The 23,699-nt window shown below is 38.7% G+C and overlaps 1 protein-coding gene across 1 annotated transcript in view; it reads left to right on the top strand.

The window, feature by feature from the left end:
- KCNB2 (potassium voltage-gated channel subfamily B member 2) overlaps positions 1-23,699 on the top strand; it is a 192,430-nt gene that overhangs the window by 165,557 nt on the left and 3,174 nt on the right. The window lies entirely within an intron of this gene.

Here is a 23,699-nt window from a genome sequence, read left to right as displayed (position 1 = left end):
AACTGGACATGCACAAGTCGATGGGACCTGATGGGATGAACCCACAAGTGCTGAGGGACCCAGGTGATGTCACCATGATGTCACTCTCAATTATCTTTGAAAAGTTGTGGTGATCAGGGGCGGTTCCTGTGGATTGGAAGAAAGCAAACATCACTCATATCTTCAAGAAGGGCAAGAAGGAGAAAAATACAGACTGGTCAGCCTAACCTCAGTGCCTGGGAAGGTCACAGAGCAATTGATCCTGGAAGCTGTTTCCAACTATATTAAGGACATGAAGGTGACTGAGAGATGGATTTACAAAGGGGAAATCATGCTTAACTAACCTGATAGCTTTCTACAATGACATGACTATCTTGGTGGATGTGAGGAGATTAGTGGATGTTAATAAGGCTTTTGACACTGTCTGCTGTAACATCCTTGCTGACAAACTAATAAAATACAAACTAGGTAAGTGGGCAGTGAGCTGGACTGAAAACTGGCTGCACTGCCAGGCTCAAAGGATGGTAATCAGCAGCACAACATCCATCTGGAGGCCAGTTACAAGTGGTGCACATCAGGGGTCAATACTGGGGCCAGTACTATTTGACATCTTCATTAGTGACCTGGATGATGGGAAGGAGCACACCCTCAGCAGGTTTGTGGATGGATGATAAAAAATTCAGAGGAGTGGTTTATACAGCAGAGGGTCGTGCTGCCATTCAGAGAGACCTTGACAGGCTGGAGAAATGAGCCAACAGAAACCTCATGAAGTTCCACAAAAGGAAAATACAAATACCTGCACCTGGGGAGGCACCAGTACATGCTGCTGACTGACTCTGGAAAGCAGCTTTGCAGAAAAGAAACTTGGGGTCCTGGTGGACACCAAGTTGAACATGAGCCAGCAATGTACCTTGGCAGCAAAGAAGGCCAACAGCATCTGGACTGCGTTAGGACAAGTGTTGCCAGCAGGTTGAGGGATGTGATTCTTCCCTCTACTCAGCACTGGTGAGGCCACACCTGGAGTCATGTATCCAGTTCCGGGCACCCCAGTGCAAGAGAGTCACAGACAGACTGGAGTGAGTCCTTCAAAGGGCCACAAAGATGACCAAGAGATTAAAGTGTCTGTAATACAAGGAGAGACTGAGAGCTGGGGCTGCTCAGCATGGAGAAGTGAAGGTTCAGGGGGAATCTTATCAATGTATACAAATACCTGATTGGGGGAGTGGATAAAGAAGGCAGAGACAGCTTCTTCTCAGTGGTGGTCAGTGACAGGACAAGAGGCAATTAGTACTAGTTAAAAAACAGGACATTACCTTTAAATATAAGAAAAAACTTTTTTACTGTGAGAGTGGTCAAACACTGGAACAGATGGCCCAGAGAGGTTGTGGAGTCTCTATCCTTGGAGACAGTCAAAAAAACCTGACTGGACACAGCTGTGAGAAACCTGCTCTAGTTGACCATGACCTGCTTTGAAGGCAGGGGTGTGGACTAGATGGTATCCAGAGGTCGTTTCCAACCTTAGTGATTCCCTGATTCTGTAAAATCCTGGTCCTGACATGGCTTGGTGAGTTTTGTTTTCAGCTTCATTTTGTGAAGGATGCAATAGTAGAAGCCATTGCACATACCTAGTCTGAGGATACCCCACTGAATAACATGAAATTCCCTTGCAATTAGAAAAATGAATTGTACTTTTCCCATATAGATTACATACAAGCTAAGAAAAGGTTAATATACTGTGCTTATTATTTAATCTTAGGGTTTTTTATAGATCTTATGCAAATTAGCAATTGTATGAAGTATCAGGGAATGTCATGAACAGCAGAATTCAGATTCATACCAGCTAAATTTCACACCCTTAATTTTGATGAACTCATTTAAAAGTGGTGTCAGAATGGCATCCCCCTAAATTCAGTGTAGAGGGAAGACGGGCACTCTTCCTTTTGTGCCTGTAGTGGCACCTCCACGCCTGAGCACGTGCAAGTGCCCCAGAAGGTGATACGCTGAATGTACCGAGCCAGCCTTGTTTTCAAGGATTTGGGTGTTGCTTTGCTGTGTGTTGAAACACATCACATTGTGATGGATCTGTTAAACATTTGTGCTGAGATTCATCCACCTGAGGCAAAGTGGTAGTTAAATTGGGAAGGTAGAATCTGACCATTCCAACAGGTGACACATAGTGATGCAGTACCCCAGAAGTGTACTAGTGTTTTGTCCAGGTACTTAAGGCACAATTCTTAGTTTCCAATGCAGAGAGTCAGAAATTTACTGTTTGACATGTGTTTAGAAAAGCTTTTCCCTCTAAATTAAAATCTTCACATTTCTAATGGACATCCGAGACATTTGGTTTCTAAGAAATACTTTTTTTACCATTAAAACAGAATAAAAGGTGTGGAGAAAATATTGATTTCATTTTCATTTCACTTAAAATTTTCCCCAGTAAATGCTTGCCCATCTGTTCTAGTGATCAATATTTATGATACATAATGAACATTAAAGAACTGATGAAGTACCTCCAGGCTTTGCTCAATATTCTGTAAATGGTCCTAATTTTTACATATCAATATTATGTGGATAACTGTTCTAATATATGAGTCAGTCTTGGGAGCCTTTTATTTTGCTTTTTCTGAAGAAGAGGTCTAATGTAAGGCCCAGGAATATTTTTGTTATTTTCCTCTTTCTCTTGATTCTATTTATGCTTGGCCTTGCTAAATGGGTATAAATCACAGCACAATATTACATTAAAAACATTTTTTCATAACTGAATTTGGAGCTGAACTGACTGTGTTAGGAGATGCCTGTTCCATCTTCCTCACAAAGAAAACTGTTGAAATGAGATCAGGTTGGTGAAGCAAATCAGGAAATACTGTGAATTGATTTTTTTGGAAAAACACAACACAGCCTGGGGGATGAAGGGGAGGGAGGGGGAGGAGGGGGGAGCGTTCCAGGTATTTCATCATATTGAATAAGCAAAGAATTATCCTGTGTGAATTTATTACACAAGTATCTACTTGAAATCCTCAGAGGTTGTGGATTTTTAACATGGAACACATGCGTTGTCATTGTTATTTTTGAGCTCTCCTTTCTTGCCATTCTACCATAGGTGGGATTCTCACAGAAATCAGCGGGGGCTGAGAACATTGTCATAATGGGAAGTGCAAGTCTTGGGCAAAGTAGCATGCAGTAAAAAAGAAAGGAACCCAACATGACACAATGCAGAAAAGATGTGTAACAAGACTGTATTTTCCAGTAGAGTATTTCCAGCCCAGTTCAAATGTCTCCTACCTGTATGCTCTTAATTACTTTAAAAAGCACTAGCAATCCAAATTAAGCTCCAGGAATATGATTTTGACTCAGGCTTTCAGAGCTGACATAAATGCATTAAATCTTCCAAACCAATCCACTTTGTTACTTTTGGCACATCTGCAATTTTTTGTATAATAAGACATTGCATAAAGGGCTTAGTAAATTGCATTTAGCACCATGCCAGCAGTGTAGCCCACAACTCTAAATGCTCCTAAATTAAGCCTTTGTCTTTCACATTTGAAGATGTTTAACAGGGATCTCTCTCTGTATAAGTGTACATACATACATATTTATGTGTGTATGTGTATATGTGTGTATGTGTGTATATGTATATTATATATATAAAGGCTGACAGATGCTGCATTTGAAATATAAGTGATGATAAGCTTTACTTGTTCTTCACTTCAGAAACAATACAAAATGAAATGGAGAAAAAAAACCAAACTCATAACCAATTTCAGCTCTTGGAAATAATCTTAGAATCGTATTGGAAGGATACTTATGAGGAGAGCAAAAAGAATTCATCCCACTGCGTAGAATATAAATGAGTTGTTAGAAATGTATTTTCACCATCTGCTGCTCTCATGAAATCTCATGGGATTTGTAAACGGCAGTTTTGTGTAAGAGTAAGTCGGAGATTTGGTGACTTTGCTGCAAAGTCTGTAATCTTGAAACAATGTTTTGCTGGTTTAGATGTACATTTTAGATTACTCTAAGTATCTAAAAGACCGTGAGAGGTAAGCAGTCTGAGCGGATATCTTCATCCTCCTCATCTGTACAGTACATGAATATATAAATAGCTGTGGAGGCCTGGAATGAAATCTTTGTAAGAGAGAGTTGAAATGGTAATTGTAGGTAGTCACAGCCAATACTCCAGTCTCTTGCTTGTGATTCAAATGTTCCCTATCACTGCAAAATATTATCACTTGCAGTTGTAAGCAGATGCCTTTTAAAATTAAGCTCACACTGGAGAAATTGTTCTACTCTGTTATGAGAGGCTACCACAAGATCTGCTATGAGAAGTAGCTCGTTATATGTAAAGTTCCTGCTTCTACACTGCATAGCCTCCTGTGCGTGTCCTGGAGAGATGCTGCCCATTGTTCTGAACTGCATAGTTTTATCTGTTACAAAATACAAAGTTTCCAGAGGTTCCCAACTTTATTCTTCTTGTGTACCATCTCTATGGTAATGCTGGGAGCAACAGCAGCAGTTCACAGTCACATTTCCGCTCAGAAGGAAGCTGTTGGCTTCCTAGGCATTATTTATGCATCTTTCAGGGCAGTTAAGTGTTATACAGTCTAAGAACCCCTGGATCAAGCAAATCATTTTACTTATTTCTATTCATGAACTAAGCATAATATTTTTATTGTTGTTTTATTCATAACCAAGCAGCATATGTTTGCATCCAAGAATCATTTTTAAAGTAGGATAATCAAACTTAACAATGTGCTAAAGGGAAACGGATACAAGTAATGTATGAACTCAAACTTCTGAGCTAACCAGGACCTCTGATGGTCTGGAGCTGGTTTTATTCTTACCGTGAAGTTTCTGTTCTTACAGCCAGCAATCCCTGTTCCACAGCTACCCGGGAGTCCTTTCTGCTCCAAGTGAGAGTTAACTTCCACACCTGTGGAGATTCAGAAAGAAGGTTCTTCATTGAAGGGCCTGAGATGCAACCTTCCCTAGACCTTGAAGTAGCATAGGTATATTTCATGGACTATAATGGAGCCCAGAGCATTTGGGATTTGGTGACAGTTCCAGACAGAAACTAGCAGAGGAAATCCGCTTAAGTGGCCATTAATATTTAATAAACTTTATTCAAATGGCATCTGTCAACCAGACGAGCTTCATGGGCATCTGTTGTTCCCTCAGTTGGTATTGAGTTTGCTTTACGTATCTGAGATATGAATCAGATACCAATTCTCTTGGTTCGCTCTTCAACACTATAAATAACCGTGCGTGTGAGCAATTGCTTAAGCTTTCAGCAGGAACATACGTGACCCAGTAGAGATTTGACCTCTTGTCTATCAGCATGATATCAGCTGTTCTCATATGTTTCAACTCAGCATTCTGCAAATCAGCTGTAAAAACCGTTAATAAGGCATTCGTATTGAAAGGATTCAGAAGTTCCTTTCCTGATTGCATTAAGGTCATTAAAGTTTCTGCTTTTGTCAATGCTGTAGTTAAGATAGATAACCACACACAAATGCATGCACATACAGATTATGTCTTCATCTAAATTTCTGAAGGGGAAGCTTATAAATTGGTAAACAGGAGTTTTAAGGAACTAACAAAATGCAGTGAAAAGGTGGTCCAGTGAGAATAACTAATAATGTCAGCCTTTCAGCTTGGCAGGCTAGTGGGGAGCAGAGCAATTTTTATTTTTTTTTCATTTCCAGTTTGTTAATAGGCTTTTCTTCAAATGTGTTACAGCGTCTTTCTGCCATGGAAGATGTATAAGATAAACCCATTATTTATGTTTTCATGTTTTTGGCAGAACTTCTGCAAACAAGTGCCTTTCAGGAGGGAAGAGAAGGAAAAGCCAATGATTTGGTGGAAATGTTATCTGATACTTTTCAGAGATGTGGGAGAAAGTGAAGAGAATTAATATAACCCACTCCAACTAATTGAACTACACAAACACTGGACCCCTGGACCAGTTTACCCATCTCAAACCTTGCCTTTATTTTTGAGGATTGTATTTATTTCACTGTGAGGAAATGAAAATTATTATTAATGTGATAACCCAATTCTCATTTAATCTAAGGGCAATTTTTACCTGTCTTACTGTTGCAAAAAGGTCTTACAGATACAAATCTTATGTAAAACTAATGATCATTGAAAATAATAAATTGTATTTTTAACCATGTAAATAGCACTTACTGCTACACAGTGCCCAGAATTCATAAAGGCCCTTATTGCCTCTAAAGGCACTCATATAAAAAAAATATAAAGTGGATAATATGGGGTACTAAGCTTTGACCAGTAAAGAAAGCGTCCCCGCCTTTCCATTTAATTTATTGTGTTCATTCAGTATCAGGTTTAATCTAGATCCAGACAAGAGTATGCCAATTGTCGGTAAAGAGCGCACTTCAATGTCAACTACATTCTTCCAGCACTACAATGTTAATAGTAGTAAATAATGAATTACAAAGACAACGAGCTGTCCAATACCACAAAATCGTGTAACGCAAAGCAGTACTTTGGAGAGGTAGCGCAGTTGTGGTTAACGCTAACAGCTGATCCAGTGTGGTATCATTTCCAGAAGCATTTGAAAATTGATAGTAAAATATCAGTTCAGGTCCTTAGACTGTGGCCAGCACATCCCTGAGTGCCTGTGTCACAGACATGAACGATAACAATAATCCCATCTTTCATTCCTGCATAAGAGAGGGAGCCAGCAAGATGCTGTGATTTAAGTGGGAGCTGATCTCTGAAAGTTTATCAAATGCCAAACATAATTAATTGATCTTCATAAGACCAATGTAAAGTTGGCAGCTACTCTACAGTTTTTATGTAGAAGTTTTATACAATATGAAATTTATAGCTAGGAAAAGTGAGGTCATGGACATGATATTCCATAGCCTTTCCTAGGGGCAATTTGCATTTGATTCTCTTGAAAATTAAACAGCTCATATCTAGAAAGACCACCCGGTTTGCAATTTCAGGACCTAACTGTAAGTTTTGATAACTCACAGGTCATCAAAGCTTAAGGCAATAGTAATGCAGAACAACAAATTCCTTTCATAGCTTTATTCCCATGAAACTTCCAATATGTTTAATAAATAATAGAAAATGTTGGCATTTTATATAAGGTATCTATGCCTATATATTTGCTGCGTCTTTTCTAACTTGCAATGTCTAAATACTGTTTGAAGAAAAAATGAATGACAACTGTTTAACCAGATATCTCACTGAAAAAATTTCATTCAGTCACTGAATTTAAAATTGTACTGCTGCTACCATAATTCTAACAAGTCAATTTTTAAAGGGTTTTTATGAAGATTTTAGTTTAAAGCAATGAGTCTTCTACAGCTAGGATTATTGTGGTGAGCATATTTTGAAGCATATCTTGGTGTATAAATTATTGATCAGAAAAGTATATATTATGCTGGTAATGTTACAGCCACACAAATATATTCTTGGTTTAGCTATTTGGTCATTTTCAGCATTGTCAGCCAGAAAAGGCATATTAATTTATGGGGCACTATCAGAGCAGTATTCCACATGCCTTAATAGGTTTTATCCACCTCTAAATTCTATGCTTCAGTGCATCTAAATAACTTGAACTTTACCATCTACTGCAAAAAAAAAAAAAAACAAAACCAAAAGAAAAACCCCAAAAAACAGTATAGAGTGCAGAAAGAGAAAAGAAACAGATAAAGGCTCACTTTTTTGAGCTGGTTTAAGATACATCAAATTGATGTAGGGTTTTGATCCTTGGCACCTGCTTTACATGGGCCTTTGGCTCATGAAGTTAGTGAGGATATTCCAGTTGATTTCTGTGGATCTGGATAAGGATTTGTGAACTGCAGAAAACATATTAGACCAGGTATAGTAAATTCATTCACAGCAGGCATAGCATGCTGCAATTTAATCTCGTCAGCAATGGGCCAAGGCTTACGTTGCTTAAATGCTAATATGCTGATCCCAACTTCTGGTACCAAGAGGTTAATATGATGCCTCTGCTTTAGTAATTATCACTAAGACTGACTTACACATTAATGGAAAATTGATGAAACTCTTTAGCAAATGTAACACCCTCTGGAAAAAATATACAATTCATTCCTAAACTAAATCTGATAAGCAAGTAATTTAAGTCATTTGTCAAATTCAAAAGCAATTGGGAACTCCAAAATAAATATTGCTTTTCTTTCCAGCTACAGAGTTAGAAACTAAATGAATTTTAATAAAATAACAATACTTTCTAATGGACAGGGGACTGCAGATTTTTCTGTTTGACGGGGTATTTCAGAGGAGACACGTTTTCCTTTGTGAAGAAAAAAAAACCTAATCCCTTTTATCCCAGCTTCCAGATTTGGTGTGCAGCTAGTGACCCTACTAACATTGCTGATGTTTAACACTTTCAATGCGATTTTATTTGCACATTTTCATGTTAGCAATAATGTTCATCATATTGAAAGACTAACTGTTAAGTGGAAGGATCAGACAATGAAAGTGCATCTGTTACTCACTTTTTTTTCCTGGCACCTTTTCACTGTTTGGATCTCTGATTTCCATTGAGAGAGATTTGGAAACTGTATTCCTCTTTTATGATTTCACATGCCTTTAAGGGAATTTCTTACCCAAATCATGCTGCTCTGAAACAAGCCTCCCGCTGATAAAAATCCATAGAAATTGCTTTTTATGTTGTTGAATTACTATATAGCATGCTTACCCCAACAGATGCACTAAATATGCACAGTAACATCACCCAGTTGCTATACAAGTGCTTTCTCTCATAAATCAGATTCACTGTCAGATTGTAGCTGTAATATGTACGTTTGAAAACATGTTTGTGACACTGATGAAGATGTCTGTCCTGGCTCAGCCCAAGCACACAGGTCACCCAACAGTCCCTCCTATTTTGGAAGTGTACAGCAAAACTGTGCAGAAGGTGGAGGTCATGAGCAAATCTGGTCTAAAGATCCTTATTCCTGCTTTTAGACTTCAATGTTTTGTCCATACTGCTCTCCTGGAGTACATAATCAACAATATTGGTCTCATCTCAGAAGGAGGTGATTACCTGCCTCTGGAAAGAGCCTGTAAGTGAACCAGGACTCGGAAATGAAGCAGAGAACTAATCATTTGAGCGTAAATGTATCCACAAATGGTGATGTTAGGGCTGATGGAGGATGGCATATTTCCGTCAGTCACTGTGAGTTAATATAGTCCCATATTTCTAAATAATCCCAGCCTCATGTCAAACTAGATTCCTTTTGAAATATTACCATTAAGACAGAAGATGAGATAGTATGGGTTCTGTTAAAGGTAAACATAAACAGGAGCTCAAAGATGAGGAGTGTTTTCTTAGATGCTGAAAAATTCAGTTCACAACTCAAGATGCCAAATTTTGAAAAGCAACTCAAATATTCCTATGCTTTGACTCCTTAATCTCCACATCACGTGCATTTATTTCTGCATCTTGTATGACAGCAAAAGCATTATTGCCACTTATTTGCTTTCAGACTAACATTAACTTTTCTGGCATAATGTCAAACGTATTGTACTGAAGACAACAAATCACCTCCCTCCCACTTCTTTTCCTTCAAAGGAGCATGGGACAATTATAGGAGCACGCAATTCCGTGACTACTAAGATAAATCATTTTGGAAAAAAAAAAAAAAAAGTACGACGCCGCAGCCATGGGGCTGTTGCCTTGTTTCTATTAATAGCAGTTAAATACATCAATGTCAGTACAGTAAAACAGGTATTTTCCCATAAAAATGTGGTTCTCATTAGATTATTTACATAAAAATAATTGCGCATGAAGGATTCAGAATAAAGCAGAAGCAATTATAATCTGCAAGATCAATACTAATTAGTCCTTTTGAAAGAACATAGCTGTATATTTACATCTCAGAGAAACCATACGTAACAGTATATAGTAATATTACATATATTCCTTATATACAGTGGTTCCAGTTTATTCCAGGTGTAACTGACTGGTGCCTGAATTATACTGTCTTCTTCGAGTACAGACTTTCTCATGCAGTGCTATCCCTTATAAAGATCATGCAAAATAATCACATTGCCCTTACAGCAATTTTTTGGTTTTCAGGGGGGAGGGCTTTCAGGAAGTAGCCAAAGATATAATCAGTGTGTAGACAGAAGCAGTTGTAAATACCCCAAAGCCTCCATTCCAAGTCTTTATCATAAATTGCCAGATGCTGGCAGTTAGACGAAAAAAATGTATGTATTATGAAATTGTCAGCTATGAAAGATACTTCCTGGGGCATAGCCAGAGTATAATGTACCATGTTCAAGTGTTCTTTGGAGATGAATTTTATTGTCCATAACCTTGCTTCAAATAGCTGCATTATAGCTGTTCATACCTGACAAATTTATTTTCAGGTTTATTTCTTGTCTTAAGCTTGACTGAGCTGTAGAAACTCTGCTGTAGGGCTGCAGTCATGGAAACTCTGGGGTTTCTATGGCCTGGCCATCAGCTTGACAATCAGGACAATTCGACAGACAATTTGGTCCTTCTTTTGCTACTATTCAACACTGATTTCCCCTTCTACAACTCCTCATTGTCTATACATTTGGGGAACAGCTGTGTCTAGTAATAACTCATTTCAGGGGAAGGCCTGATATTTCCTTCTATTACATCATGTTCTACTTGGGTCCTAGAAATGGCCACCCTCTGAGGAGATGGAACCAGTGACACAGGACTAATGACTCTTAGAGACTGGCCATCTCATTTCATCTCTCATCTCAGTGCCTTTGAAGCATAAGCATGGACTAAAAAGTAGCTCACCCATGGCTCCACTTAACAGCCACAGTGTGTGGAAGTATGAACATGCAGGAGAACTCTGTAACACATATTTGTCCTTGATGTCCTTGATTTTTCCTCCTCCAGCTCCCTCCAGCTGGAGAAGTTCTGTTTCCAACATAGACTTGCATCTCAATGGCAAAAAAAAGCCCCAACATACTGCTTTGGTTCATATGGGCATAGCTATCATCTAAACTAAGCAACATTTTTCTTCTCTAACATAATATGCTTATGCAATTTAATTAGTGTGAGACACAGACACAAATCCTAACAGCTTCTGTAAGGACTTCTACCAAGGGAGCATCTGACCAGGATGGAACAACCTGCAAACAAAAAGCTCTGATGCAGTTCAGGACTCAGTGCAGATCCAGTCTACAGTTTTTTCCCTCTGATGAGCTAATCCAGGATCTCTTCTGTAAAGATTTTAGAATAAGTATATATATATATATAAATATATATATAAAAATATATATATCTTCTATATGTTTCTCAAGTGAGGAGGAAAACACAACTGCCTGAAGAGAATTGCATCACAGATATTTTCAGTTAGGTGTGAATGTTTCAAATCATATATATTATCACTCTTGATAGCTATAGATACAGGAATAACATTATCTTACACATACATGAAGGAGAGAAGATAATTCATCTATCACAACTTGGAATTTCCTGAGGCATTGTGTAGAAATTGAATACTCCATACTGATCTGTAAGCTGCTTCCATAGAGCCTTCCCACGTGATAAAGAAAGCTATATTAAATTTATTACATTTTTAGATGAATGTCCATAGAACCTCACCAATTCCTCTTTTGCCCTCTTAAAATCCTATAGGACATTTCCATAAGGATGATTTTCAAAGTTGTTTAGCAGCCAGAGCTCTCACTAAAGCTTCCAGGGGCTTAGGTTGGTCAGAAATCACCAGTGTATGCCAAGAACATCAAGTCGGCATCTTTACATTCACATTTACTCATTCCATGGGAAACAAATGGTTTTTTACTAAATACGTGTTATGACAACAGGAATATTGTGTCCTTGTAAACAACTGCATGATAAAACAGAGACATCTACTGGTTAAAATACGAAATAGGAAAAAAATCAAAACATCTTTTGTGGAATGCTAGACTAAGGCTTGTCAGACTTCCTTGCTTTACTTCCTCACTCCACTGCTGAGGTCCAAAATCTGCTCTTCTTTCCATAGGCAACCTTCTTCCCTTGGTGATCAGCACATTCCCAACAAAGCTTACCAAAATACCCAGACTCCACTTGTGTACTCTGGTTAAAGGCAACAGCAAATTTCCCTTTGGTTTCCTGAGAGCAAAACCAGGCCCTGTGATGCAAGTAGACCATGAGTGTTTGAAGCCTAATAGACATTTATATGTGACCGTGCAACACCAACCTTCTCTGTAGGGCACTGAATATTCAACCCTTCTTCTGGCCAATCCATAATTTAGAAGAAAACAGACATTCCTTGAACACCCTATTCAGCACCCACCCAAGTTATTTGTGCTAAAAGCAGAGTCTGAATTACAGTCCTAAATTGGAAGGTTCATGTAATTTACAGGCGTTTTCCTACCTAGTATGCTGTGTTGGTCACAGCAGCATGAGCAGTACCTTTTAATAATAATTTTATAATAGGTAATATATTTTGTGCATCAGATCTTTATTCAATTACAATTTGACCTTTCTAAATATGATGTGAGAACATTTATATGATTGTTTGAAGAGCACTGGTACTCTGTGGATGTGTTACAGAAAATATCACAGCTTAATAAAAGCTTGAAACTGGAGTGTTACAGATAAAGTTTCAAAAGTAATTCTGGAGGGACATCTAACATAAGCAAAAGTTTCTAACCCAAATTCTGGATCTGAACTGTGTTGCTTAGCATCCAACCCAGCCAAAGAACTGTTCTCAATCTAATGTCTACCTTTGCAAATTTTGGCTATGTAGCAACAGTGGGAGGTAAACCTCCTAGCAGCATAGCTTTCAAAGTCACGGGAGAAGACAAACGTTCTTACCACATGAAAGGCAAACTTGAAAAGTTTACTCAAAAAAAAAAAAGTCTACTGAAAATATGTAGCTTTGTTCCCAGATCCATCCCATCAGTCTTGTCATGGTAAACTCTACCAGCAGCATGGTCCCATGAGTTAAAAAAAGTCCAAAATAGGGGCATTCCAGTAAAGGCTGGCCATCCTGTGCATTAGCTTTCAAAGAATCTGACTCCATCTTTTCCTGAATGTTTGGAATTCCAGGAGCTGCTGAAGTTGAAAGATGAGGAGTTAATAATCACACTACATTTCTTAAAAGTATCCTGTTTTCCACCAAGCTGTCTAATGCTCTGGAGTGCCATTTTAGCTATCGGCATCAAACACCATTCTTCCTGAACTATATCCTTTCTAACAGAAAAAAGATTAAGGCAAAAATGTTATAAGAAATACATCACCCAGATTATTTGTTTTAGGCTAACTCGCACCCAACTAATTTAATCAACTCTCCAGCTGCTTTGGATCATGGTGGGGAAAATCAGAGGTTGAGTTCCATGAGTTTATTCAGCAGACTGCTTTCTGCTCTAATGTTATTCCAAACAGCCCTCACTTGAGTCCTCCATCTGATTTCTGATGATGTTGATACTTAAGCTGCTTAAATATTTTATGTAAGAATCATAATTGCCATGCTGCAACAGCTACATTGTTTTTGCTGTCCTTGATGGTTTATTTAGAACTAGTCTAAATAGGGCTCCACTCCACCTCAGTCTGAAGTGTAGACATAGCCTATGAATGCTACTTTTTACTTTACATTTACAGAATACTTTGGCTTTACTAACTATTTAGTTCCTTCTCCTCTGGTTTCTCAAGTTGTCCACTTTGTTTCTTAGTAACATGTTTTCATGGTACTGCAACCGGGGGGAAATTTTTATAACACATATACATCTAACCAAATTTTCTTTCTTTATTGATTGGATTAAGACTAGGGTCTTATTTAAACTGCTGCACATTTTTTTGATCCCTAGAATTAACTTTTCCTAACATTGTATTTAACTTGCAGGGTTTCATTTAAGAAAAGAGATTCTAAAATTTAAAAGTTAATTAAGAGTAATATGCAGTGAATCATGGGCAGAAAAAATACTTTAAAATAGCAGCAGATTGACCAATTAAGCAGTTCCTTCTTTCATAGGGAAGTTATGAAAGGATAATCAAGTAATCATCACGAGGGAAAAGGGAGAAAGAAAAGAAAGTCACCTTACAGTTAGTAAAAAAGAAGACAGTTAAGATATGCAGGGCTTTAACTGTATTGCAAAAGAGGAAACATCAGACTGGATTCATTTCCCTAACAATTTCTCTGATTCCACAAGTGTGGGAAATATTGGCATAAGCTTTATATAAACCTATAGGTTGATGTAGATGTTTTACATAGAGCTGCAGATCTGAAATATATATAGAAATTGACATGAAGCCAAGACAGAAAAATTATTTTAAAAGTGTGAGTAAAGATTATGTCTGAATTTTGTGCCTGTCATAATTTCAAATAAGGCTGAGTAGCAAATCTCTTTGATAGATAACAGAAGTCTTCAGGTAGGAGGTCAACCTTACTCACTGTATTATATCACTAAAAGACAGTCTCAGTCAATGGTAAAAAGATGATGGAATAAGAATAGTTTAAACAAAACTCTTAATATGGTTGTTAGCTAATTAGACTCAAGTGTACAGTCCTGGTTAATAATCTGAGGTCTCAGCTGTAAACAAATTCCATTAAAACTAAATGGCAAATACAAACAGTGAGAACCAAGGAATTTAATTTCTAATTTCCACAACATTTATTTTTTAAATCAGTTACATCCAGCTTTCTGTTTTAAGTTGAATGTTAATATCAAAATTAGTAGCATCAGAATAAACTCGTACATCAGGTGTGGTGATTCTCCCCATTATATCCATTCAACAGCCTATACTGAAACTTCTCAGAGGTAGACACCTGGGGTTTTGTTTTTCATTACTCCTGCTTGTTTAGCTCCACGATGATCGGCCAGGTGCTTTTGATAACTTATTTAATGGCAAGCAATCAAAAGAAACCTGTCACCTCTGGTGAGATTCCAGCCTACTTCAATGGTATTTTGTCTGAGAAACAAATATTGTGCCGGCATTATCTTTATTTTGCCAGTGTTACCTATATGAATGGTATACTTTCCATACCTTCATGTATTCAAGGCCGTAGGATAAAAGGGTTCTGCAGCGCGTGTGGGCGCTGCAGCCGCTGTGCCGAGGGCCCGCCTTCAGCACCGGGGTGGGGGACAGCTCCCTCCCCCTCCTGCCCCGCTGGGTCCTAGCGCCCCGCAGCCCGCCGCGCCTCCCTTCCCTCTGAGCCTCAGCCCAGCTGCGCGCTGGAGATAGCCTCCGCCTTTGGCTCTGGGGAAAGGGGTGGTTTGGGGTTGGTTTTTTTGTTGTTTGTGTTTGGTTTTTTTGAAAATGAAGTTCCTGGTAATGAAGCCAATGGTTTGTGCATGCAAGGAGCGCAGAGCAGATCTTGCATACTGCCCGCTGTGCAAGAGTTGGAAACTGCAAGCTCTCTGTCATGACCTAGGTGGAAATTTTGAAGATTCTAGTACATTCATCTAAGTAATAATAATCAGCTTTCACTATTTGAAAATTAGACAGCTAGTACAAAACACAACATAAACACAAGAAACACCCCAGATGCAATCATCAAAAGGTTTAGAAAACTTCTGAATGAGGACCGGCAGGGACTTTATATTAAAGACATCTTACTCATTTTTGATAAATTTAGCTAACTTTTCTTACACACATGGGCAAATTGTTTAATCTAAAAATAATATTTAGGGAGGTCAACAGCTCTGCAGAAACAAAACTATTTTATAAATAAAGCCTTCAACATGACTCTTGAAGTTAATTTTTTGTGTTTATCTGTAATGGGGAGCTAAATCTCTCACACTTTTATACAGCAAAGAAAGCTTTAGCTAGATATACTTTTTATTTTCACTGTAACCTACATTACATTAAATTATTTAATTGATTAAACTAGTTACACTATAATTTCAAGCAGGTACTAGTTCCACTTATGTCAATAATATGCTGTCAAATTCATGGGCTTATCCAATTCTTAGTGGAAAAACAAAGCAATTCCCATTCACTTACAGTGACTTTGGATCTGCCATTTCTTCTACATTAATTCCTAGTGGACAGTTTGCTGTTTATCATTAAGTATTGATTTAATGTCTCCAGCTGAGATAGCCTTTTGCTGTTCAACAGAAAAATATCAGAACTGACTTGATATGTATTTTAATCTGTTAACAAGCCCAAAGTAATGCTCAATAGCTTTGTGCTAAATAAACAGTATTCAGGGTTGTCTCCATTGACGCTGAACTGAATACATGTGCCTTTTCCCAAACTATGAAGACTGCCTTCATCTGTGACTGCTTAAGGTCTCCCATCTTTGCCTACAAATACTCCCAGTATTATCCTCAGCTTTTGCTCATAATTAATTGCAGCAGTTTTCTTCAGGGCTGTGCTGAAGATCCAGCTACTAGTCATGCTTGCAATCCATTGCCTATTACTTGTGCCTACTGCAATTTCTCTGGTCTCCAAGATCTCTGTCACCACTTTTTGGTCACAATATTTAGTAAATACATCCTGGAAATTTTAGCCATGCTGTACTTAATTTTCTACTATGTAGCTAATGTGCCACTACTGTTCTAATAGACTGTTGTGGTTTAACCCCAGCCAGCAACTAGGACCACACAGCCGCTCAGTCAATCCCCCCACGGCAGGATGGGGGAGAGAATAGTAAAAGTGAGAAAAACTTGTGGGTTGGGATAAAGACAGTTTAATAGGTAGAGCAAAAGCCGTGCACGCAAGCAAAGCAAAACAAGAAATTCATTCACTGCTCCCATCTGCAGGCAGGTGTTCAGCCATCTCCAGGAAAGCAGGGCTCCATCACGCTTAATGGTTATTTGGGAAGACAAAATGCCATCACTCTGAATGTGTCCCCCCGCTTCCTTCTTCTTCCCCCAGCTTTAAACACTGAGCATGATGTCATATGGTATGGGATACCCCTTTGGTCAGTTGGGGTCAGCTGTCCTGGCTGTGTCTCCTCACAACTTTTTGTGCACCCCCAGCCTGCTCGCTGGCGGGGTGGTGTGAGGAGCAGAAAAGACCTTGGCTGCCCAGCAACAACCAAAAACATCAGTGTTTTACCAACACTATTCTCATCCCAAATCCAAAACACAGCACTATACCAGCTGCTAGTAAGAAAGTCAACTCTATCCCAGATGAAATCACGACATAGACTGTAATGGTCCCTGTGTTCAGATTCATAGAGACTCAGTCCACATTCCCAAGGTTCTCATTTTCCCATATTATCCACTGGAAGATTGCCTTATACCAAGCCAGCTCCATATTCAAACATAATCAAATGCTCAAACCCACATTTTACTAAATCCTGATGCTGAAATTCTAGGTGGTGCAAACCCCAAGGTCATCCTTCCTTAAAGCAATAATCAAGTAATTAAGTAAATGTAGTTTCCCCACCACAGAGTGCAGGAGGGATGTATTCTATTGCTGTTATCCTAATAGCAAAAACCAGTAATTTACCTGTAACAGAATGCAGGAGAGATGTATTTTATTACTGTTAATTTAAACCAGAAGCATACCAGGCTGCTCTCAAATATAGGATCCTTTCCTAAGCAGATTTATCCCCTCTGAGACTCTAGGTCTTCTAAAGCAAATATTAGTCTATGGAATGGGATGGTCAGCACAAAGTGGAAAAAGGATAGATATGGAAAGGCTTTGTGAAAAAAAATGGAGCTCACGCAGGGCTCTCAAGCAGCAAGGATATCAGCTACACAGAAAGGCTTTAGGACTGAACTTCTGAAGTGAAGGATGTGCCAGGACAGTAGTAGTTTCTCAGGTCAGGTAAACCTACCGGAGCCAGTTTCAAAATACCTTGCTTAGATATAGCTGTGCTTGAAGTTTGAGTGACCTAGTGGTAAAATCTCAGTTTTAACTACCTGTTATTACCCCTCCCACTAGACTTAACATCATTATGATCATGCTGCTGTTATCATCATTAGTCTCCCATGCATACTGGAATTGGTATGCAGCAAATTACTACCTCCCTTGAGCCTCCTCAGACACAGACCTGAAGGACACCGCATTACAGAAGCAGAGGCAGTCCCTTTGACTACCTGCCCTCAGCTTCGCTATTACACATGTTGGCTCCCAGTCTGGGAGATCTTGACAGGCAGCACATCCCTGAACATCTGAACATATGCCACTTCAGAAATGACTGCTTAGGTAGAGTCACCACTGAACTTCATGGAACCATGAATAAACATCTAGAAGTACTTGAATTCACTAGCTTAATGGGAACTTGGGTCTGTCAAGCAGAACTGAAGACAGAGCAGTGGCTGCTCATCTACTGATGAACTAGTTGCCACTTCTCATCTCTAAAGATATAATAGGGAGTGTCTATGGAGCTAGTTGTTAAATCTTTAGTGAAAACTTCCTGAGTGAGCATTTCTAGATTAATCTTTCAAGGTGACAGTCATCCCAGTGCAAAGAGACAAAAAGAAAAGACCGGGCATCACTTAGGCAACAGATAAGTACAACACTGAGAGCTTAACCTTCATATATGGAGGTTAATGTCAGGCTTAATGAACATCCCTGAAAGATCAATGAAGAACATTCAAATTCAGTCCTAAGAAATATTAATAATAATGATCTAGGAAAAAGTGGAAATGAAAGGTCAGAATTCTAAATAATGTCGTCAAGGAAGGAGATCAAGAGTAGCAGAGAGAAGCTGTTCAGTGATTACACATGCTGTCAGAGCCATTATCAGACGTGCTCCGGAAAGGGCAACTGTGATAGAGCTGTAAGCTGAACTAAATTTATGTTATTCTGTTAAATTATTCCCCTCTCCTCCGTCTTATTTTTCAAAAATTAAACACTGTATTCTATGTGGCGCTGTTAGACCCATGCCAGGAGTCTGCAATCAGAGGTTATTCTAGAGCGGTAAAAACAGATGAAGGGTGTACCCTGAAAGGGTAGATGTGCATAAGCAGTGGAGATCTTCCACTTGTAATGATGGTTTGCAGGCCCTGTAAGAAAACTACAAAGGATGTCTGTTTTCAGACTTTATGACAGAATGATATAAACTTCTTTCTTACTATATAATGAAATTCTGTCTTCACTCTTGCAACTACTGACTCAGCTCTAATAATGACAAAAGCGGAGGCTGAGGTTAGAGTACCTGACCTGACTGGAGACTGATGTCTTATTTATTTCTCAGTAATAGTTTTAGGATAATTTTAAATTGGTACCGAGGTCTAATTTTAGTAACTGGTAATTAATTTTTCCATGACCTTAGGCATGCATTTGCAAACATATACAATACATCTATTCTTACATAATTTTCAGTGTTGCAGAACTATTAAGATAAAGACATCAGCCAGTAAGTGCTACCCTGTTATCTGTAGCAAAATATCTTGCTGCTTTGCTGAACTTTTTCAGTGTGGCCTGTTGAAACCTCACATTCAAAGTAACAGACTTCTAAATCTGCCAGACTGTTCATGATGTGAGCTGTGACACACCAGGAAACATTTTGAGTGCAGAACTGCCAGCAGGCAGGTGTGAGCTCAATACAGTCCTCTCTGCAGAGCAGCACAATGTAGAATCGTGGGCCAGAAGCAAGAGGTGGTGCTTGTAACTGGGAAATCCCGGGGACACGATGAAGGGAGACAACGAAGAGACCAGAGACAGAGATGCTGTCTCATGGCCTTGTTCTGCAGTGTCTAGCAAGGAACAGCAGTGGCAGCTGCTGAAGGCAGTGCCATGGTGCTGTACTGATAAGTGCTATTACTAGCTGGTAAAATATCCTTGTACCAATGTAAAAATGTGCTTCTCCTTTGCATTGCTAAAGGAAAGTATAATGTCCCGTTCCCCTAAATACTTACAGACTGATGTCCTGACTATTCTTCAAATTCCTCGTGTGATAATGCTTATAGTTGGAAGGCAGCTCAATTTGTAGTGTTGTCTTTGCTGCTCCGATGAGCATCTCGTTTGGATAGTCCCAGGTGTCAAGAACAGGACACACACAGATTTAGGCAGATGTACAAGACAGTGCTCCTACTGAGCAAAACTTTTTGTTCTATTCAGTTGCAAACTCAATATCACAATCTGAAGACTGTTGACAGTCAAGGATGCCGCTGATTTAAACTGATTTCCGTAAACTTCCCATCGAGCCTACAATTATGTCTTCCACTTTCATGGGCTTACTCCCTGAGAGAAACGAAAACCTCCATGATCTGACCTTCTGCTTCTGACAGTGTGGCTGTGACTCGGTGGATTGTCTGGGCGCAAGCTGGGAGCTCTGTGCTGCAGGCTAAGGGCACTTTCATGGAAGATACAGCACGGCCTGCTGGCTACAGCACTTGGTAGCTCTCAGGGTTCTCTGAAGAAGCCAGACCAACTCCAGCTATATAACTGCCCAAATCTAGATCTAGACACCTCTTTCCCAAGAGCAGATGCTTCTGAGAATATTTAGCTAAGTGCCCAAGAAACTTGATATAGTTCTCCAGGAACTTATCAGAAGTCTTTCAAAAGCTGAATGGTGACTACTTTTTCTGAGTTTTTTTCTAAAGCCAGAGCTAGAGAAGAATATGTAACAGTCTGATGAATTTCAGTGCCTATGGAAGCTACAGATTTGAAAAGTAACGAGACAATATTGCTGTCTGTTATTTAAATGGTCTAGATCCTACCCTAGCTCCCACCCTGGAACAAAAACTAAGGAACAACATTGTTAATACAGTTTTACCTGATTGAAACCTGTATTAACCAAATATGCTGCATTTGCTGTTAGATATGGCTCAACTGAACTTTCCCTGAGCAGTTACACTTTAGTGTGATCCTCATGTATACTTTTTCTCTGCTTTATATAAAAGTAACACTGGCACATCAGTTATGTCAGGAGCCTTTTCACAGTATCAGTTGTTGAAGAACTGCAAGGAACAATTTGAAGCCTATTCCATTACACCTTTCTTTTCTGCCTCAATTTGTGTGCTCATTCTATGCAGAAATCCTCACGGTGCTGGTAATAATGAGTAATGAGATGAATGCACAGGAAAAAAAAGGCCACATTTTAGTGGCAATTTAATCCTGGGAAACGACTACATTTTCAGATTGCTACCAGGTTTTGCCCCCACAAAAATCAGAAACAAAAGTATCTGGAGCAGCCTGGTAAGACTGCATTGTTAACTCAAGGAATATTTTACTATTCATTGCCTCAGCAGCAGATTCAAATGTTTCATATCCAGCCCCTAAGAAAGGAATTTAAATATGTCCATTCTTTTAGAAGCATTTTGCAATTTATACGGAAATATTTTTAAAGTTTAATAAGAGTTGGATCTTTATGTGTTTTTGCAGAGCCATGGATAAATGACATAAACTGCCAGAATCTCTCATTTAAAGAGAATATTGTTTATATTCTGAAATGCAGATTAAATATATCAAGAATTATATAGCTAAACTGTGGTCTTAGACTGACTACCTGGAGCATGCAAAATTTTCCAGGCATTTCAGTCCAGAATACAGTTCCAGAAATGTGTCCAGAACACAGGAACTTTTGCTGGTAAAGATTCAGTCAGTGGAGGTTTTATTTACTCTTCTGTACCAGCATAGCTGGCTGAGCAGATTGCTACAGGCTTTCTTATAAAATCAGTGCTTCTGTTAATTTAAGGTGTATCTGGTCTATGAGGATTTACCAGCATAATACTATCTGCAAAGTGTTCATTATGTAGACTCAGAATACACAGTCCCTTTTTTTTCTTCTTTTTCTCATAGTTGCTATTGTTCTTCCTAGTGATCCCCTGCCATTCTTTGCCTAATGAGTTGTAAAATTTAATCAATTGCAATAATTAAAACATACTGTGCGTGGAATGATGCACAACTTTAATTACACAACAAAGTCCAAGACAAACAAAAGCTTGAGATACTTACATGAGAAGAAACCAAAATACTTTCTTTTGCTGCATTTTTTTTTCACCAAAAACAGACTCATGCTTATAGGTGATATGTATCAAACACTAAAAATTCCAGGCGTGCTATTCTGTAGATTTTATTCAAATAGCTGACAGAGTTCAGGCTTCCGTGTTACCAGCATATGAATGAATGGCTGGAACAAACAGATAGATGGTTGTTGTCAATAAAACACCCTGGGTGGCAACTCTGAACAACAAAGTTTTGTATTCAAGACATAAAATGCGCGGAGTTTTTTTAGCAGTGTGACACAGTGTAAGAAGGGGTGCTATACATTGACTCACCTCTTTTCTAGGATCTTTTGTATGCTGGTGAACATTTAGGTATAAAATGAATTTTCTATGACAGACTGAAATGCCAGTGTTTCCTAACTAAAACCAGTCTGATGACAATCAGGCAGATCCATTCTCATGATTTTATGTTTCAAGAACAACACATGTCAAGTAACTGTGTCCTTGTATTGTACAGCTTTTTCCTATGCTGTTATTTACATTGTGATGCTGGCCCAACAAGGAAGCAATCAGTTTGACAGAAACTGCAAGCTCAACAATTCAGATCTGTGCCATGTTTATTTCCTCTTTGAATTCTGAAAGTATAATTATGTTACTGAGTACGTTGGAGAAGTCGAGCATGCACTAATTATTTCACAATAATTTCAGTGGAGAACCTAGTATACTTTATTTAAGCTTCAAACTTTTTCACAGCGAAATCCGATATAGGCAACTTTCACAGTTTGAAAGGTAGTTATTGCTCTCCAACAGTGTGGCCTTTTGTGTGCCTCTGTCCTAGCTACAGGACCTCACTGATTTCATTATTCAGCCCTGCCTAGGTATGCAGTGTTATTGCCTTCATTCTTTACTAAGATTGGCTTCTTTTGCTGTTGTTTTAAAGGGATGTATAGCCCTTCTAAATAGGATAGATTAACCAGAGTATGTTTTCTGAATGGGCTGTATGAAGGATGAAGACAGGTGGTCCACAACTCATTTGGCAGGAGAAATAAATGGATCTTATTCCTCCAATAAATACGGCCAAAAAGAAAACAAAAAAAAAGGCAGAAGCAGCACTGGTAGGGAAAGATACAAATCTGTTTGGAGTACTTCAAAATATGAAAGGTGCTACCTGTTCTGTACTATTATTAGCTGAAAAAGGCCAAAGATAGCACGTGAGTACAAGATGGTGCCAAATACGGACCCTCACACCATAAGCAGTTTCAGTTTGTGCTTAGAGAGCTGTATTTGTCCTTAGTAACCCCTAGATGAAACAGGCTTATTGCTATTTTTCTCAACATTAGAGTGAGGTGGCCTTTCCATTTCTGGAGCTGTTATCGCCACTGTGATGAATCTCTCTCCATATATTCATCACAGCTGCATTCTGCTTAGCTGAAGCTTACCCAGTCGTCTTGGCTATTACAGCAATTTTGTCAGACTTAGTGTGTCCTTGGAAGTACACCAAACATCACCAAATCTATTTAACAGTACCATTTCTGAGAAATGAGAGCGAATGCTTTTACGAATGAGCTTAAACTGAGCTTTAAAACAGAAAACAATTTATTTTAGTGTTTCTAATAGAAACCTGGATTTACTTCAGACTTCTAACCAAAGCAATATATTTTTTTCAAAGTAAAGTTTTATAATAGTTTTTGCATCACTTTAACACTTCACACACTATCTCAAAGCTGCCCATATTCCTTTGAGTATAAATAACTAAACTTTGTATCAAAATCATTAGGTTCTCTGATAGATTCATTCCTTTTCTCATAATATTCATTCTGTAAATGAGAATGACCAGCTACGACAGGCAAAATTGAAGGCTGTGAGGTATGGACGTGCCTGAACTTTAGCAAAATGAATGACAAAATATTTCAGAAAACCTACCTCCTGGG

This window comes from Rissa tridactyla, chromosome 2 (assembly GCF_028500815.1).
Source record: "Rissa tridactyla isolate bRisTri1 chromosome 2, bRisTri1.patW.cur.20221130, whole genome shotgun sequence".
NCBI lineage: Eukaryota > Metazoa > Chordata > Aves > Charadriiformes > Laridae > Rissa > Rissa tridactyla.
Note: the sequence above shows the minus strand (reverse complement) of the source record. Positions and strands in the feature narration are given on the sequence as shown.